We start from the raw sequence: 19,955 nt of genomic DNA, 5'->3' as shown, positions 1-19,955 counted from the left end.
ACCTGGAAGTGGGATTGCTGGATCTCATGGTTGTTCTATTTGTTGAGACACAGAAAGGCAGATACTGGGTGATGGCACTTATGTGTGGGATCTAAAACAGTTGAACCCATAGAAGTGGGGAGTGGAATGGTGGTGACGAGAAGCTGGGAGAGGAGCCAAGGAGTGCAGAGACGGAGGTCAAAGGGCATAAAGGAATTGTGGTGTATAAACATGAAGGAATGCCGCTCAGCCTTACAAAAGCAGCTCCTGCTGTTTGTGACAACATGGATGAGCCTGAGGACATTAGGCTAAGTGAAATAACCCAGATACAGAAATAAAAATACTACGTTATCTCACCTGTGTGTTGAATCTAAAAGGGTTGCCTACATGGAACAGAGAGTAGAACGGTTGCTACCGGGGCAGGGAGGAGGAGGACATGGAGGGGGAGAGATTGAAAGGTACAACACTTGCAGCTGTGTAGGATGGATAAGTCTAGAAACCTAATGCACAGCATGAGGGCTATGGTTAGTAATATGTCGTATACCGGAAACTTGATAAGAAAGTAGATTTTAGGTGTTCTTACCACACACACACAAGATAACGATGGACGGTGACGTATAGGTTTACTTGCTTACCTGCAGCGAGCATTTCACTGTGTATATGTATATCAAAACAGCGTGTCTACTTAAATATGTACAATTTTAGAATGCTGACTTGTAAATGAGTTGCAAAGACTTTTCATAATCTCAACTGAAATATTTGTATAACTGTTCCTAAAATTATAAATTGTCATACAAATGTGAGATATTGCCATCACATTCATTAATTCAAAGTTTCTGTAAAAGACTTATCTAAATTTCAATCAGAAAAAGTGAAGGAAATTAAAAGTTTTCATGGAGAGGTTTTGAGGCATCTTGGTTTTGATGGCTTCTTCCTCTTTAGCACTTTGGCCCTCACATAAAATCCTTTCACATCTAGATTTTCCCACTTTCCGCTCCTAACATTGGAGCCACGGATTTGTCCTGAGAATTAAATGAGACCATGATTGATAAAACATCTGGAATTCTGCCTGGCACAGCAATGGCAATCTATACATATTTTAAAACAACAATGAAGTTTGCTCCATTCTTCAGGGATGTCCCACGGGGAGGTTGAGGCCAGGATATGTGAATGCACACGTGGCCTCACGCATGACAGAGACACACGTCTGTGACCCGGAGTGAGCAGCAGGGTGCCGACAAGATTGGTGCACAGCTGTTGGTTCCAACATATCAATCATGTCACTGTGCAATTTAGAAAGCCATTTTCACTAATATTATTTTTAATTGACAAATGGTAATTGTACACATTTATGGGGTACAATGTGATGTCTGATATGTGTAAATAATGTGGGATGATTAAATCAAGCTGATTAACATAGCCATCACCTTGCTTCCCTCTCACTTTTTGTAGTGAGACATTTGAAATTTTCTCTTGGTTATTTTGAAATATATATTATTATTTACTGTAGTTGCCTTGCTGTGCAGTGGATCTCAGAACTTATTCTTCCTGTCTAGCTGAAACTTTGAAAGATGGATTTGAAAAAAAAAAAATCATCATATAATCACATCTTAAACAAATAATTCCTTAATATTTAATAGCAATGAATATGCAGTGTTCATATTTCTAATAGTCTCATTAATGTGCTTTTTTGGTTTTTAGAGTTTATTTATATCAGAATCCAAATTAGTTCTAAAATTTTGATTAGTCGGTATGTCTTTTTAAGTCTCTATAACTTTTCCTTGCGCTCTTTTATTCCTAATTATTTCCATATTGAAGAAATTTGTTATTTGTCCTGCACAATTTGTACAGTCTCCAGTTTGCTAATCACTTTCCTGTGGTACAATCAAAATGTTCCTCTGCCCTCTGCATTTCCTGAAATTTGTTAGGTAGATCTATAGGCTTATTTATATACACGTATGTGGATATGGATATATACACACGTACAGGTATATAGAAATATGTATAAATACACACACAGGTATATAGAAATGTGTATACATAGGCATGTGCAGGTATATAAAATATGTAAAAGTTGTTAGAATCCAAATGGAGTCACTAATATTAAGAAAACCCTGACAAATAGATCCGGGGAAGGCCGTGAAGAGAAGGTTCTCAGGCTTGTATGCCTGACGATGAAAAAGACTGTGAAAAACCACAACCTTGCACAAAGGCAATCACAACCCTACACAATAAATACCTCCGCTGGGACGTCTTCCCAGACACCGGCTGTTCAACCTCAGATTGGTGTCACCCTTGCTATTAGTCTTTGTAGCCAAGGACAATTATTTCAAAACTGTTATGTAATCCTCCTCATTTTTCCTTTAAAAATCTTTGTCTTCTTTTGCCTCCCTGAATACACACATAGTTTACTCTGGCACGTGCATTCTCATTGCAAATAAACACCTTTTCTTTCTTTCCATTTGTTATTTAGGTTGACACATATATGCATATTCTATAGATACACACAATCTATACCCATCCACACACTCATACATACAAGACACACTCATGTATATACAGATTCATTCATATATACATTCATTCATATACATAGTCTTTCTTTCTGCTCAGTCTGCTTTTCCATCTTCTGTGATGTTAATAGCCGTCAACAGCCAGAGAGGCCCAGGTGCAAATCCCCTGTTTCATTAGAAATTGTAAAAGGGTCATACTCTGTCATTCTTTGTTTTGAAGGGGCTACTGTCAAGAGAGACACTTTCTTTTGGACTGTTGGTGACTCAGGAAGTGTAGTTAGTGTGGGAAGGGCAGGATAAGTGCTTAATGTTTGCCATTTGTGTAACCATTTTCAAAACAATGAATTGGTTTCTTTCTCTTCAGGAAAGACTGGTTTGGTTTTATTGCTGTTGCTGTTTGTTTGCTGCCTCATGACAAACGCATGAATTTGAATAGATGTGACGTGTTGCCAGTTTACTGTGGCTATTCTGATGGGGGCTCAAATTTCTCTGTCTTTGGCCAATGGAAACTTCCTCACGTTGGCCCCTGTGTCCTACTGATGTGCCTTGGAAAGCTACTTTCCCGCTGGTGTGACTGACAAGGTATCCAGGCTCACGCTGGCGTTTCCTGCCCCAGAGGCAATATGTTTTAAATGAACGCTATAACAGCAGAGCGACTTGCATGAAATCTTCGCTCTTCCCCAAATCCCCAGTGCTTGCAGCAGGGGTTGTGGAGCAGAACTCCGGAAGCGCGGAGAGGACACGTTTATTCCATTCTTCTCCGTGACATAGAAATATCTTCCAGGCACACAAAGAAGAGTTTTGATCCTGGGAAATGGGTAAAGTGTGTAACGAGAGCCCGAGCCTTCCATGTCCATCCACTTCTCTGCCTTCTCTCCTGGGCTTCCAATCCGCCCCCGCAGTGCCCAGGGCTCTCCCGCTCCGGGAGCACTCCCCACCTCACACTCCCCTCAGGGAGGAGTCTGATCAGGTGTGCTGACTGCGTGACCTTGGCTTAGCTGTGCTGCCCGTGCTTGATCAAACCCTGCTCTAAGTGTGGCTGTGAAGGTATTTTGTAGAAGTAATTAACATTTAAGTGGGAAGACTTTAAGTAAAGCAGGTTACCCTTCATAGTGTGGGTGGCCTCATCCAACTAATCAAAGCCTCAAGATAAAAAGTTGAGTTTCCCAAAGAAGGAATTTGGCCTCGAGCTTGCGACAGAGAAGCCCCGCCTGAGTTTCTAGCCTGCTGCCCTGAAGGTTTTGGACTCGAGAAGGCACCATGAACTCCTACCTGAATCCCAGAGTGCGGGATGGAGTCTGCCCCTGGATTTCAGGCTTGTCGGCCCCACAACTGCATCAGCTCCTTCTTTAACATAAATCTCTCTGTGTCCTTCTCTCTCTGTCTCTACCTCCATGTCCATCTATACACATGTGTACACATGTATGCACACACCACTCTGCCACACACGTATGTGCATGCTATTGGTTCTGTCTCTCTGGAGAACTCAGCTAATAAAACCAACAAGAATGACTGACTAGCTGCATGTCTGTTTCTCGGAGGGACACACAAAGCCTTGTGGCCATGAGAGGGACGGCTACTGGTGGAAGTGGGCACCGGTGGGAAGTCAGAAGTGCGCATCTCTTAGACCCTGCTGTTCTGAAGTCATCTCACCCAGGAAGAAGTGGCCCCTCCGCTCCGCGTCGCTCGCTCTCCTTTAATCCTGCTTCCCAGCGACAGCTGGAGCTGAGCATCAGAGAGGCCTGGGCTGGGAGGTGGCATCGCCTGTTCCTGGCGTGGATGCTGGGTGAGGTCAGAGCACGTTTGCACCACTCGTGCTGAAGTCGGAACGCCTCACTCTGGAGAGGGACGCTAACCTGGTCGGAGAGGCTGTAATCCCTCTGCTCGCTGGTTTCCTTTCACTGCTAGGCTGGCCCTTGATTGGACTCAATGTTTCCCAGATGTTCTTGCACTAGCACCTCTCCCTCCGCGCGCCGGCCCGCCCCTGCCCAGAGGAAAACGGACTTTCTGTCCCGGCCAGCGGGAGTGTGCTGAGGCCCTCAGAGCCTCTCGCTGAGACCCTGCCTCACATGAAAGTAAATCAATGAATTTATCCTCGGATCTGCACGAGAAATGCTCAAAGGAGTGCTGCCTGCCTTTCGGCCCTGAGGAGGCACGCAGTCCATGAGGAACTCTGTGAGCTGCTGAGCACTGGGTGGGCAGGAGACAGGACACTTGGGACTCAGAGAAGTGGTGGTTCTCCCAGTGACCCTGTCAGGCTGCTGAATTGTGGAGGTCCCCACAGGTGACAAGAAACCTCCAGCCAGGCACCACGTGCCCTTCTCCAGGGCATAGTGGGGTGGGTCCTCTCGACTCCTGCCAGCCTGTCCAGGCTTCCGGGACTGGGATTGCTGCTGGAGCCCTCCTGGAAGGCTGGCAAAGCTGTTTCAATGCCGAGAGCTTCACCTCATCAGATAACGCTGTGGGCAGGAATGTTCACAACGCAGCATCCACGGTGATCTTGAAAAGTTTGAACCTTTGACTTAAGCCAGGACTTCAGGAAGACAAAAGTGCAATGGCCCTTGGTAGCATCATTGGAAATTATTCTTCAAAAGTCATTTGAGCACTCCATCTCTTTCCTATTGCAATATACCTCAAGAAAGATTCTTGTGCTAAATACATTTAACTGTAACAACAGAAATGTCGGGGAGGAAATGCGATTTTATCACTGAATATGCCACGTACATAGTTTGCAGCACTGCACTTGACAAGTGACTCCGGGGTGGCTCACCATGGCTCTCATTTTGCAGAGGGTAATCTCATTGCCTGCATTTTGTCATTACTTTAAACCTTATGCCTAACGACATCATTGGTCTTTTCCAGTCCCTGTGTCACCTCAGGACTGTGAGGGAACAACAGACCCAGGCCAGTTAGTGCACAGGTGTGGCAGCAGTGGTCATATACTTGCCCTTGGAGCAGTGAAGTCTCCTTGCAAGCTGGCTTCACAAACACATATGCTATTGAACAATTCAGAGTTAATCTCGGTCTCTCTGTTCAGATTGTCGTAGCCTGCAGCACCAAGCAGAAACAACAGCCCCATCTTGATAAACAGAACATGCGTCATAGCATCAACCCTAAAGGAGCCTAATCACTACCTGCATCTCTGGTTCTGACCTTGTCTGAGCATATTTAATGGGAAAGAACAATCCATGAAACTCTCATCCCAGGGAGCACAGTTACGAACTAGGACTTCTTAGTCGCATACCATTCATCATGACACATGGATTTGTTGCAGCCCCAAAATTCAGGGTTTTTCTTTTCTTTGTTTGATAATTTACGTTAAAATTTAAGGTAAAACTGCCAACATAAATGTTGCCGTTACCAGGCAATCATTGTCGAGATACCCTGTTTCTTGAACTCATGGACTCTAAGTGGACCCAGAACACAATGGCAAGTGTGTTAGTAGACACACTGCCCCTGAGCTCCTGGACTCTCCTCCCCCGGCTCTTTCCAAAAAGGGTCTGGAAACTGTCATCTGTCGTGTCCAGAGCGGTGACGCTTACATCACATCCCTGCTAAGGTAGGGGTCAAGGAATAGATGGTTTCAATTATCTGTCCTGCAGAGATGATTTATGAGCTTGTACCTACAGTTGTGACTTCTCTTTGGAGCTTCAATTCTCTTTGTTTCTATCTGCTACTGTTGGTTGCCACCTGCATGTCTATAGCCACCTGGGATGCAGAGCGCTGGGCACAGCATTGAGCTCTTCATCCTTGTTCACCTGCCGCATCTGGCCTCCCTGTGTCCTAACTCATTCCTCTCCATGCAGCAGAGTCCTCGTCCAAAGGACGGTCCTCGCTGTGCTACACTTTCATGCGGTGATTTCGGAGGTCTCTGCCCTGATCACATGGTTAACTTATGGTTCCTCAGCATGAAGGTCAAGGCCATGAACTCTTGCCTCCATCTGCCATTCAGTCTCCAGCCCTGCCATCCCACCCATGGGTCTCATATTGGTCAGGGAAGGAGAACAGAACCAACTCTGTAGGTATATATGAATCTATAAATAGAGACAGAGAGAGAGAGAAAAGAAGAGAGAGAGAGAGGGAAGGGACCAGGAAAGCCAATGGTGTAAGTCCCAGTCTGAGGAAAGGAGAAAGGAGGAGACAGATGCCCCAGCTCACCTGGTCAGGGAGAGATGTTGAATTTGCCCTTCTGCCTTGTGGTTCTATTTGGGCCCTTGAGGGATTGGATGAGGCCCCCCCACATTGGGAGGGCCATTTTCTCTATGCAATTCATAGATTCAAATGCTAATCGTATCTGGAAACACTCTCACAGACACATGTTTAGCCAAATATCTGGGCACCTCCTAGCCCAGTGAAGTTGATACATAAAATTAACCCTCACAGATCCTATTAGCTGAATTGTGCTTATTCTCCCATCCTGGTGACTTTGCCCTCATCTACCCCTATTTCAGAAGTGCTCTTGTGCTCTGAGCCCTCTCTGCCTGCCCTGCAAATGCCTCCCAGGCAGGCATCTCCTCTGCCAAGCCTGTCGGGGTCTCCCCTCCTGTCCTCTTAGCCCTCATAATACTTTATTTACTCTCTTATGATACTTTTGCATTTCCACCTTGAGCTATCATGATTCATGTACGGGGTCTTTGAGGACTTAATCTTTGTGTTTTGTGCAGGATTTGGGCATGGGTGAAACTGAGCCTCTGGAGGTAGAAGGTATGTGGAGGGAAAAAGCCACATCCCTCCATCATCTTCCTCCGAAGTAATTCCCTCTTTCTCACCACCTTTAAATTCAGTGTTTTATAATTTCAAGATAAGTGTTAAGACAAGGGTCACAGGCTACTTTTTGTCCACCCCCTTGGCAATTCCTCTGCCCAGGTCTAGCATCTCAGGATCCTCTTCAAAGCTCAGAGGGTTGTTGGTAGAATTCACTTTTTTGCAGCTGCAGAAGTCCCTGCTTTCTTGATGGCTGTTGGTCCGGAGCTGCTCTGAACATCTGACAGTCCCACAATTCCCAGGATGTGGTCCTCTCTTAGGTCTGCACAACTGGCAACTTGCTTCTGCAAGGCTGGCGTGAGCATCTCTTGCTCGCGTCTGCTAAGATGGCTTCTTCTGTAGTGAAATACAATCATGGATTAGCATCACATCACCTTGACCATGCTCTGTTGGCGGGAGTTGAGTCATGGATTCCACCCAGACTCCAGGGAGGAACTTGCTTTTGCCTGTTCCCCAACAGAAAGCCCCCACATCCACCCCCGGCCTGCCTGTTGCTCCATCACTTCATGTAGTTGGCTCCACTGGCACCTCCAGACCACCCCATGGGAGGCAGCTGTCTGATTGCTCCATATGACACCCCCCCCAGAAAGTCTCTGCACAGTGTGTCCTGTCACTCCATATTTGTATTATTGTTGTATCTATGCATTTATTATCTTTCTCCCTGTAAGAATGTGGGTTCAATCATAGGAGGGACCTACTTCAGCAGTCATGTTCAAACTCTACCCCAGTGCCTGGAAATTAGTAGGGGCTGACAAAATAGTCACTGGCAGGATGAATAAATGACTACATTTTGGAGATTGGGGTCTACTGGTATAGGTGGGGGTCCTTGCTTTGCCCAGAGCTGGTGGAAAAACAGCCATGGGCACTCGAAGGGCAGCGTACCCTGTGGGTCAGAGCTGGGTTCCCGACTGTCCTGGCGTCTGTGGTAGGGACACTGATTTTTCAGGGACAAATGATGGCTATTCCAGTGTTACTATTTCAGGTATTGTGTTTTCTATGATGTATTTTGTTGTGTCATATAGGATAGTAATCCAAAGCCACTTGGCAGAAAAGAGGGTAAGTAGGGGGTTTTCTTATTTCGCAACATCTTTAGCCTGCGTATGTGTATGCAAGGAAACCCAGTTGTTTTTTCCCTTCTGTTAATCAAGTTCTTTTGTCCATAAAACATAATATCCCTGGCCATGAAGCTAGTCCTGTCCATGGGATTGAGGTGGGGGCCTTCTGGTCAGGACAGGTCAGAGGAAAGCAGGAACACAGAAAGAGAGAATGTGCTCCCCGCTTCTAACCACACAGAACTCAACAAATCTCTGGCATAAAAACATTAAAGCCATTCTTGCTTCAAGAATTCTTTTTGGTTGTATAGAAAAAATTGCAAATGCAAGTCCAGCCGTTATTATCAAAGCTTAGCTAATCTTCTTTCTGATGATGGATGCATCAGTTTATCTAATAACTTGGAGGTTTCTTGAAGATCCTGGCACTGTTTTATCAGAACAAATCATGGATAACACGGTCAATTTATCTCGGTCTCCTGCCTCCAGGAGTTTTCAATACATTACCCGACACTTAGAGGAAGGCCGAGCATCTTGGTTTCGGAGCTTAGGATGCTATTGCTCCGTGGGGAATGCTCTCCTGTCTCAGTGGAGCAGCAATTTAGATCTCCAGTGTGATAGCTAATGGGCTTTGACATTTTACCATATTTAGAGCAACCACAGATGCTATTGTGATTCCAGAGCTGCATATGTGATTCATTATTTACTGTTTCTAAGGAATTTGCATTAGTATTTCATTGTGATGTAAACAGCTGCAGCAATGATAAATTCTACACCCTATGCACCCACGGTGGTGGGGGGGTGGGGGGGGCAGGACTTTCTTTTTTGCATCCTCTGATCTCTCCCATCACAGTTTTTCACAGTTGAAGGGAGAATTGTTGGCTCTCAATGGCAGGTTCATCTCTCCGCTGACTGGCAATTTCAGAACTGCCCACAGCTTTTCAAGAGCACAGGAAACAGGGTTGTTTTCTCTCTCAGGGTGCCCTGTAGGGGCTGGCGGATCCCGAATTTAGTTCTGAGATGTAAATGCTAATTCACAGTCCGCCAACCTGTTATAGACGTCACTTTACTTGTTCATGTTAGAGTTTTATTTGGAAGTTCAAGCCACTTTTCTCCCGAAGAATATAACTTGCTCTGCTTGTTTCCTTATCAGGAACAGTTAGCACCCTTTCTCAAACTGGAGGATTTAAATCGGCACCCTGGTTCCCAAGACATTTCCAAGAATAAGTTGGGCTTTTGCACATAAAAATAAAAAATCACTCTTCTTCTCCTTTCTCCACCTAGAGGGAATGCTTTGTTTCCTCTTTGGAAGCAGGGTGTTAGCGGGAAAAGCTGACCTTTCTGAATTGCCCGTGTCTTTCTTCAGCCACCACAGGCCCCCGGGAACCACCGATCTGCTTTCTGTTAGTCCTTATAGATTAGTTTATTTTCTCTAGAATTTATAAAATGGAATAATACACTACATACTCTTTTTTCCTTGCTTTTTTCACCTAGCGTAATTATTGTGAGACCTACCAAAGTTGTTTTCCGTATCAACAGTCTGTCCCTTTTCATTGATGAGTAGTGTTCCGCAGTGTGGATGTGTGACGGTGTGCTTACCCGTTAGCCTGCTGATGGGCAGCTGAGTCGTTCCTGCTTTGTGGCTCTTGCAGATACAGTAGCCATGGACGTCTGTGGACAAGGGTTTGTATTGGACAGATACTTTCAGTTATTTTGGGTAAGCGCCTAGGAATGGAATGGCTGGATCATAAGGTAGGTGTAGGTTTAACTTTTTACCAAAAAGACAAATTATTTTCCAAATTGGTTGTACCATTTTATATTCCAGTCAGCAGTGCATGACGTCCACACCTCATTTCCAGTTCTAATGAGAAAGCTTTTAATCGTTCACATAACTACGGTGTCACCTGATCTGTAACTTCTTCACAGACGCCCATTACCACAGTGAGGACGTAGCCTTCTATTCGTAGGTTGTTAAAAGTGTATTATGAAAAAATGGATGTTGGGTTTTGTGAAATGTTTTTATACTTTCACTCTGGTGTTCATGCGGCTTTTCACTTTTAGTTTGTCTCATTGATTGATTACTGAGTGTTAAACTCACTTTGCATTCCTGAGATAAACCTCACTTGGTCATGATGCATTTCTAAATGCTGAACTTAATTGGTAAGACTTTGTTTAGAATTTTCATTTTTTCATATTTATGAAGTCTGTGGTTTTCTCTTCTTATAATAGCTTTAACTTTTAAAAAGAGAATGAGTTGAGAAGTATGGTACTGCTTCCTTTTTAGTTTTCTGGTTAAGTTTCTGTAGAATTAGAATTATTTCTTTCTTTAATGCTGGTAGAATTTACCAGCGAAGCCATCTGTTCCTGGTATGTTTTTGGAAGGGGGCTGTTTACCTGCAAATTCAGTCGCGTTCGTAGGATACAGGCCCGGCTATGGTAGTCCTGTCCTCCAGGGCACTTGTCCATCTCACATACGTTGTCAATTTACTGGCAAAAAGTTGTTCATGATATTTCTTATTATCTTTTAAAAAAAATTCTTAATTGTTTTAAAATACACATAACGTAAAATTTACCATAGTAACCATTTTAATGTATATTAAATATATTCACATTGTTGTGAAAACACTCTCCAGAACCCATTTCATCTTGTAAAATTGAAATTCTATCTGTTAAAAAGTAACTCCCTATCCCCGCCCTTGCCAGCCCTTGGAGACTGACATTCTACTTTTTGTCTCTACGACCATCATGTAAGTGGCATCATACAATATTTGTCTTATGAGACTGGCTTATTGCACTTAACATGGTACCTTCAAGGTTCATTCATGTCATAGCATGTGCCAGAATTTTCATCCTTTGATGTTCCATTCATGCCTATACTACATTTGTTTATCCACTCATTTTCTGATAGATATTTGGGTTGCTTCCACCTCTTGGCCATGGAGGATACGCTGCTATGAACATGGTGCGCAAATAACTTTTTGAGGCCATGCTTTTATTTCTTTGGATATATCCAGTGGAATTTCTGGATCATATGGCAATTCTATTTCTAATTTTTGAGGCACCATTATATTGTTTTTCATAGCAACTGTACCATTTTACATTAAGAGTGCAAAAGATTTCCAATTTCTCCACATCCTCACCAACACTTGTCATTTTTGTTTTTTTGATAGTAGCCATCCTAATGGGTGTCAGGTGAAATCTCATTATGGTTTTAATTTGTGTTTCCTTAAGATACACTGATGCCTTGCTTTTTAGTGATGTGCATTTTTCACATGCTTCTTGAGCATTGAATATAATCTTCGGAGAGATGTCTGTTCCATTTTTTCCCATTCTTTATTATCTTAAATGTCTGTGTGTTGCATAGTGACACCATCTCTCTCATGCTCCATATTGGTAATTTGTAGTTCTCTCTTTTATTTCTAGTCATTCTGGTTAGAGGCTTATCAATTTCATTGACCTGAGAAAGCAGCTTTGGTTTCATTTTCTTATTTTCACTTTGTCTATTATTTTTCTGTTTTCTCCCCCCACTGATTTCCCTTCTGATTGTTACATTTTTTCTTCTACTTAATTTGGGTTGCGTTTCCTCTTTTCTCTCTAGTTCTTGAGATGGACACCAAGGTCACTGATTTGAATTCTTTCTTCTTTTCTAATATGGGCATGTAATGGTATAAATTTCCCAGACATCTCAGTGCCATTCTAAAAAACTGGCAACCTTATCTTTATGAAATGATCTTTTTCTTTGTGGTAATATTCTTTACACTGAAATATGCTTTGTCTGAAATTAATATGGACTCCTAACATTTTTAGATTTATGTTAGAAGGATATATCTATTTTTTATCCTTTTATTTTAGCCTATTTTTATCCTTATAACTAACATATGTTTCTTGTAGTCAATATACATTTGGGTGTAGGTTTTTGATCTTACATGATAACCTTTGCTGTCTATTTGGTACATTTAGGCCATTTGTAGTTACCTTGATCATTGACATGGTTAAATATAAATCTATCCACTTATCGCCTGTATTTCATTTGTCCCGTATGTTCTTTGTCCTCCTTTCCTATTTTTCTGCCTTCTTTTCTAATGACTCGATGTCTTTATGATTCCATTTTATATCCAATCTTGTCTTATTCTCTATAACTCTTTTATTATTTTAGTGCATGCTTTGGGGTTAATAATATAAACTGTTAATTTATCCCAGTCTACCTTCAAGTGATATTTTACTGCTTCACATATAGTATAAGAAACTTACAATAACATAGTTTCTTTCCTTCCCTCTGGATTTTTGTGTTGTTTTTGCCATATATTGTGATCTTATGTTTGTTGTAAACTCCACACTTCGTTGTTGCATGTTGTTTATGCTCTAGCTAAATACTCTTTAAAAGAGGATTTAATCATCAGAATAGTCTTTTATATCTACCCAGGTAGCTGCAACTTCTGCTGCCCTTCACGCTCTCGCCAAAGATCCTCATTTCCACCTGGAAATACTCCTCCTCCCAGAAGAACTGCCTGTAATATTTCTGGTAGTGCCATTTTATTGGTAATAAATTCTTTCAACATTTTGTCTGAAAAGTCTTTATTTCACTTTTACTTTTGAAAGATCTTTTCTCTAGGTGTAAGATTGTAGGCTGGCAGTTTTTTCTTTCAGTACTTTAAAAATGTTGTCACACTGCCTTCTTATCTGTGTTATTTCTAAGGAGAAACCTGCTGTCACTATAACTGTGTTCCTCTTTATGTGATTGTTTTTCCTCTTGCTGCTTTTAAGAGTTTTTCTCTATCGTTGGTTTTGAGCAGATGCATTCTAAAGCGTCTTGGTATTGGTTCCTTTATTTTTCTTGTCCTTGTGTCATCTTGAGTTTCTTGAGTCTGTGGGTTTGTGGGTTTCACCAAATTAGGAAAAATTTTGATCATTACATCTTCTTTATACTTTCTCCCTCTACCACTTCCTCCTCCTCCTCCTCCTCCTCCTCCTTCTCCTGATCATATTCCCTTAGGGACTTTAATTATTCATGTATTCTGTTTGTATTTGTTCCAGACGTCACTGATACTTGGATAATTTTTTTAAGTTCTCTTTTCTCTGTGTTTTATTTACAGTTTCTAATAGTATGTTTTTAAGTTCCCTAGTCTTGTCTTCTGTGATGTCTTATCCGACATTGTTCCTATCCAGTGCATTTTACATATCACATATTATACTTTTCACCTCTAAGAAATTTTTATTTGGGTCTTTTTAAAAACCTTCCATCTTTTTACTTAGTACTTTGAGGGGTACAGTTATCATAACTGTTTTGAGATTACCTTCTAATTCTAAAACCTTTAGTGGTACTGGCTCAGTTTCAATTGATTTTTTTTTCTTTTGATGGGACATATTTTGCTTTTTATTTAAAAGTTTGGTGATTTTTTATTTGATGCAAGATATTGTGGTTTGATTTTGTTGTGTGCTGGGTATTTTGTTTCCTTAAAAATGTCCATGAGCTTTGCGTTGGGATGACAGTAATTTGCTTGAAAACAGTTTGACACACTCCTGTCCTGCTTTTTCAGATTTGTTGTACAGGACTGGACCAGTGATCACACTAAGACAGCGGTTTCCAGCCAGGGTAGATTTTGCACCCAGAGACATTTGGCCACAGCTGCAGTATTAGTGTGTGTTGGGCTAATCTTGGGGTGCTGCTAAACATTCTATCATGCACAGGACAAACTTCCCACAGCAAATAATCATTCGGATCAAAGTGTCAGTGGTGCTGAGATTGAAAACCAATGATCTAGGCCTCATAACTCTTAGTGACTTAGACAAGATCTCTCTACGTACTTTGCCCAATACCCAATGAATTATGAGTGTTTTTGTTTGTTTGTTTGTTTTACTTTCTGGCTGGTAGGCACTGTTCTCCAACACTATTCTCAGCCCCATGTGAGTACCTGGAACAGTTTCCTCTGACTCACTCAGGCGGTTCTGTCCTCAGCCTCTCCAGCCTCCACGTGTGTGTGGGCTCATTGGTACTCGGCTGCGTACACAGCAGGGACCCTCTAGAGATTCCTGAGGGTCTCCGTGCTTCTGTCTCTCTCCGATACCCTGCACTGTGAATTCCACCTTCTGCTCAACTCAGAGTCTGGTGGTGTCCAGCGAAGCTCCCCTCCCTCGCCCAGGCCTGGGTGCTCTGTCGAGGAGGTAGCTGGGATGAGCAGAGTTCTTATCATCTGTTTCTCGTCTCTCAGGGCCAGTAGCCGTCATTGCTGGACGCCCATTTCTTTACAATGTGTGTTTCATATATTTGCCTATTTTGTTGTTGTTGTTTCTTCAGGTAGGTGGGTAAACACAGCCCCTTTCTTGACAGAAAGGGAAGTTTTTCTCATGTATTTATGTATCCAAACAGTCTTATAAAGGAGGCTCTTCTTTTATGTTCTCTCTCTTGTGCACAGTTACCAGCCTGCTCCTATATATAACTCACAAGAAAATTTTACTTTCACCAGTGAACTATCTAGTCAGCTTCACAGAAATTAGAATTCAAAGCGTTATTAGAGTACTATAATACAGTATTTTCAAAGTTAGACTTATAATGCTCTTCTTAGATTAATAAATGCATTTTTAATCTTTAAAATCTGAGTTGATCGACTGGGTAGAATTTAATTTTTACTAAGTAAAATGCAATGAAGCTCAATGATATTTTATCTTAAAAATTTCCAGGCAAAACAATTAAGAAAATATACAATACTGTCTAATAAAGAAGTTAACTCTGTACCAGTAAGCAATATAAAATGGCAGATTTCCTTGGCATCAGGGTACCTCTCAAGTGTGCTCAATGACATGTGCTCTCCTGCCAGCACGTTGGCTTCCGGTTTCTTAGAGTGACTCAGAGGGGCCACTCTTAATCTCACGTGCGGGAAACCACACAGTGCCCCCCGCACCAGAGTACGTCAGGGGAATCCGCCTCTCTCATCCTGCCTGTGTTCCACTTCCCACACATTCGGGTGAAACGTTATCACTTGCCAACTGTCCCGTTGCTCTGTTTAATCGCCTGTTCGGGGTGTGTGCGTGTGTTAGTGAGTGTTGGTCTCAGCCTAGAAATTCCCCTGGGAAGGCCCAGGACTGCGAACTCCTCCAGCAATTTCATGGGGCTGTGGAACCAGAGAGAAGCTTAGGGCACGATACTGATGTGGTGATCAGGCACCTGATCTGAGTCTGCCCTTGAATCATACTTGTCTTTTGGGATTTAGCCTTTGTTTATATCCTTTTGCCAAGTTCTAGCCACAGCTTATTAATTGAGTCGCAATGAAAAGTCTATTAAATTAATCTTAAAAGCCCCAATAATGACAGTACAATTTTTCTCTTATATTGCGTTAGGCTTTAAAGAGACTCAAGCAAGAGCACAATTCTTAAACTTGCACATAAAATCACATACGTTAACACAGTGTTGTTAGATTTTTTTAATATCAAAAATAGGCCTATATTATCAAAAGAGTTTATAAGTCGATAATTGAGTTTAGAGGTGGAAATATTAAAAGATCCAATTTTTAGAATTTTCAAATTGAAAACATGCTGCAAGCATGCCCCATTCATGCCCCTGAAGCATTTTGCTTTCAGGGCTGCAGGGCCATCACAGGCAGGGCCGACATCTGATTTTAACTCACTCCATATTGCCCACGTGCTTTTGCAGGTTGGAAGGCCCAGACTCAGTGATTTCAGCATTATCTGTGCTTTGGCACTTTCTCCTTGTTTATTTAACTGAAGAAGAAATTAATATGACTTTAATAAAACCACAGATGTTAATTAGTTCTAATTGGGGAACTAACTACCCCTGCCTTGGTATATTGCAAAGACCTGGACAGGATGTGCGACAGAGTCATGGAGAATTTAATGGCACTTGTGTATATTTTAAAAGAAAATCTGAGCAAGGCTGGAGGCAGCAACCTTAAGGGAGAAGGCTTCACATCTAACCTTGTAAGAATTCAAATGTTCTAGAGCCAGCTCGCTCCAGATGCTTCCTGCACCCCATGTCAAGCTTCCCTTTCCTTGGACCCCAAGTAAACACTGGTGTCACCCTCCCCCCCTCCTTTGGAGGAGGAGGAGGAGAAAGGGACTAGTAACATGGATGTCCTTCCAGATCAAAAAACAAATTCCCAGCGACGCTCTTGACCAATCGGCAGACTGTCCCCTGGGCTTCTCCCGGCATCTAGACCCAAAGCTGACATGAACCTTCCCATGGCTGAGCCTGGGGCCCAGGCCCGGTGCCCAGTGGAGCCTGCATTTTTGTGTGGCGGGTTCTCAGCGATGTTTGGGCCCCCTTTCCTTCCAGCAAGCGACTGTGGCACGGAGGGGAGAAGGAGTGGCGGCTGCGCTCCCAGGGGAGGAGATGGGTCAGAGGAAGGCAGGAAGCAGACAGGCCCCTCCGCTCCATGACAGATCTCGAAAACGCCATCTCCTGTTGAGAAAAAAATGCCCGGCAATAATTCCGACTCCCCGCAGAGCCGCGTCTCGGGTCTTCGGCTACAGCCGACAGCACGAGATGGTGATTTCATGCTAAGCTGGGGACTTTATAATGTTAAGTAACAAACCAATATTGAAAGTGACAGGCACAGAGCGCCTGGTCCCCACCAAATACTAATTGCTGTGGTAGGAGCAAGTGTCAGCATCATAAAAACTGTCATCTTTTGGCCTTCGTTTCTGTTGTTGTACACAGGCCGGTTCCGTTCCTCGTCCCCACATGTTTCAAATCAAGCAAGGAATATAAATTTAATATTTAGCTGCAAATCTCCGTACATTTGGCCCAGTGTCACCGAGAGGCAGTCGAGTCCCAGCTTCCTCCTGGGGCAGATGTCCCGGAGCTCGGAAGGGGGTCGGGAGGGGTCCAGGGCTCCCTCTGTGGGGTGGCTGAGCCCACCCTGCTTGCTCGAGTCTCCCACCTGGACCTCCCTGCCGCCCAGCCCTCCCCTGGGGACCAGAACCCCTGGGGAACCACGGGGGCTCAGAACCACGGAGGCTCACCTTCCTCGCCGCTACACGGCCGCTATACCAGGGCCCAGCCACTTGTCCCGGTAAAGTCATTGTTTTCAGCTTCTGGACAACGTGGTCCCGGCTGCAGCCCTGCAGGTGCCAGAGAGGCAGCCAGAGCCACGCATGCGCGAACACGCACAGCCGTGTGCCCGTGGAGATTTACTCATGGACTCTGACATTGGAATGTCATATGATTTTCCTGTGTCACAAAATATTCTTCTTCTTTTGATTTTCAGAAACATTTAAAAGTATAATACCTATTCCTAGGTTGTGGGCCTGACAAATACAAGGTGTTTTTTTTTTTTTTGTTTTTTTTTTTTTGCCATAAACCCATGTGAGCAGAAAGGGGCGCACGTGTGGAGGTCCCTTCCCAAACGCAGCTTACCGGGTGCAGGAAAGCTCTGTTTGCGCATGCGCAGCCGAGTACAGACACGGAGACGCTCCCCGGGCTGTCTGTCATTCGTGTTAATTCAGCTGAATTCGGCTCTTATAAGCATATTTCGCCATAATAGTGGCTAGTAAATGTTTATATTGATATAAATGTTTCAATAAATGTTTTTATATTGAAAATTGACTGCAATGCCCACACAGCTCCCCAAAGCCTTGGCAAACAGCAGATGGCTTGTCAATCAAACATTATTTTACGGTTGTTGTTTTTGATGATGAAGCTGTTTTGCTCCTAAATTAGGCCAAATTACGTTGAGACACATTATTGAAGAGCACTTTAAATTTTAAAAGCCTTTAATTTATGTGGGAATGTCTGTTCATTTGGAATCCATTGTCTTATTTCCCTGTTTTTAATATACAATAAATCTCATGTATTCTAGCTTTTTTGTTGCTAATCTCATGCCTTGGCAGGTCCCTGCCTTGGCCCTTTTCCACTGCTCTTAGTGGGGAATGAGTATTCATAAAATAATTCACTATTTTGAAAATATTCCAGTATGAAGGAGGGGAGGAAGGATTTCTTCATTTCTTTTTCTCTCAAATATAACTTGAAAAATCCTTCAGCCTCTAAGTCCCTATAGTGTTTGCAGCCATCTGCTTCCCGCTCCCCTAAGTTTTGATTTCTTTAAAAATATTCAGGAAATGTCAAACTATATAATTTTTTTGACATAATTAAAAAAAGATACACTTTGTGCGGATTCTTGACTCCCATCGGTTGGCAATTTCCATGGATTTACGGTTTGGTTTCTCACCTTTATTTCAAGAAGACAGAAATTGTGTTTTATGGAAATGTTTGGAAGGGATATGTTTTAATCAAAAGTTTTAATCTTTTCCTGGTTTCCTGTGGAACTTTGGGAAAACAACAAAAGTCGAATACACTTCAGAAAATCATGTTTCAATACATTTTAATATTAGTTTCAGGGCAATGCTACAGAGAAGTCTGATTTTCTTGCCCATATCTGCCCAAATCTTCTTTTGCCGGAGAATATGCTTTGCAGCGTCTCTGTGCGGCAGCAGCTGGCCTTTGTGGGTGCGGCCGTCGCAGGCCAGAGGTCGGGGTGGCGGCTTTGCTGAGGCTGCAGGCGAGGGAGGCTATGGTGTCCTGCTTAGAACACACCGCGGAGGACAGCGGCTTGGGAGCCGCTGCTGTGCTGACCGTTTTTCTGTTTTGCTCCATTCCATCGTCACTGCTCTCACCCCGACCGCGTCCAGCTCCTTCACAAACACATGCCTTTGGTCACAAAGGAGACTGGGTGGGAAACTGTGGCCCGACCAGTTCAAATCCATCACCCCAGAGGGGAACAACTCAAACCACATGGCCCGGAGGCCCGGAGCCACCCGAGCCATCTGTGTGGACAGAGGCAAAACCCACCCTTCCGAGCAAGGCGGGGCTGCCAGAGTGTTTTATGTCTCCCTAAGTCCGGCCTAACGTGCGTCTTCCTTTCCACTGCTTTTGCGTCATTTTCTGCATCGTTTTAAGCATCATTAAGAAATGGGCAAAATCCGAGTATCATTTTAAATTGCACAATTCTGAAGCTATCAGTCAGCATTCCGGGGAAGTTAAAACACAATTATTGCAATAAGGAATAATTCCAGTCCATAATGTTTACATGCATTTTTTTTCTACCCATATCCAAGAGCTTTCGCTTGCAAATTTCTGATCTCCTTTTGGCTCCAAATAACAATTTACTTAATAGAAAAATTTGTGAAGTATAGCTTAAATAAGTCAGCGAGATTATTTAGATTAATAAACAATTTTCATAAATAAAATAAGATCTATTGCTTTGAGTCTATCTTAAAGATGTTCAACTTTCTTTGATACTATTTCCATTTCTATTTTGTTACCGTTTCTGTTTCTCTCAATTGTCTTTTCATTCCGAGTGTTTATAGTTTTTTTCAATTATCTACTTTCTATAAATTTCTACAGACATCTCCATTTGTCATCTTTGTTTTCCAGATTCCTGTGTGTTTACAATGAGAAAGGGAGTGTCCCCTCCGTGGCAGGACGCTGGTTAGGGCCATCTCCTCTTTCTCCAGGGCACAGAGCTGGACTAGATCTCCCAGCTCCAGGGGCCCTCAGGGTGCCGTGGGGACCAGGGTGTGGTCAGTGAAGGCCTATGCCGCTTCCAGGTCTGGCTCATGAAAGCTCTTCTCAAGCTCCGATGTGCTGTCCCCACCAGCTGGCTGGACACACAGCCTCCTGTGGAGGGTGCTGGTGCCC

The sequence above is a fragment of the Eulemur rufifrons genome, chromosome 17 (genome assembly GCF_041146395.1).
Source record: "Eulemur rufifrons isolate Redbay chromosome 17, OSU_ERuf_1, whole genome shotgun sequence".
Taxonomy (NCBI): Eukaryota; Metazoa; Chordata; class Mammalia; order Primates; family Lemuridae; genus Eulemur; species Eulemur rufifrons.
Note: the sequence above shows the minus strand (reverse complement) of the source record.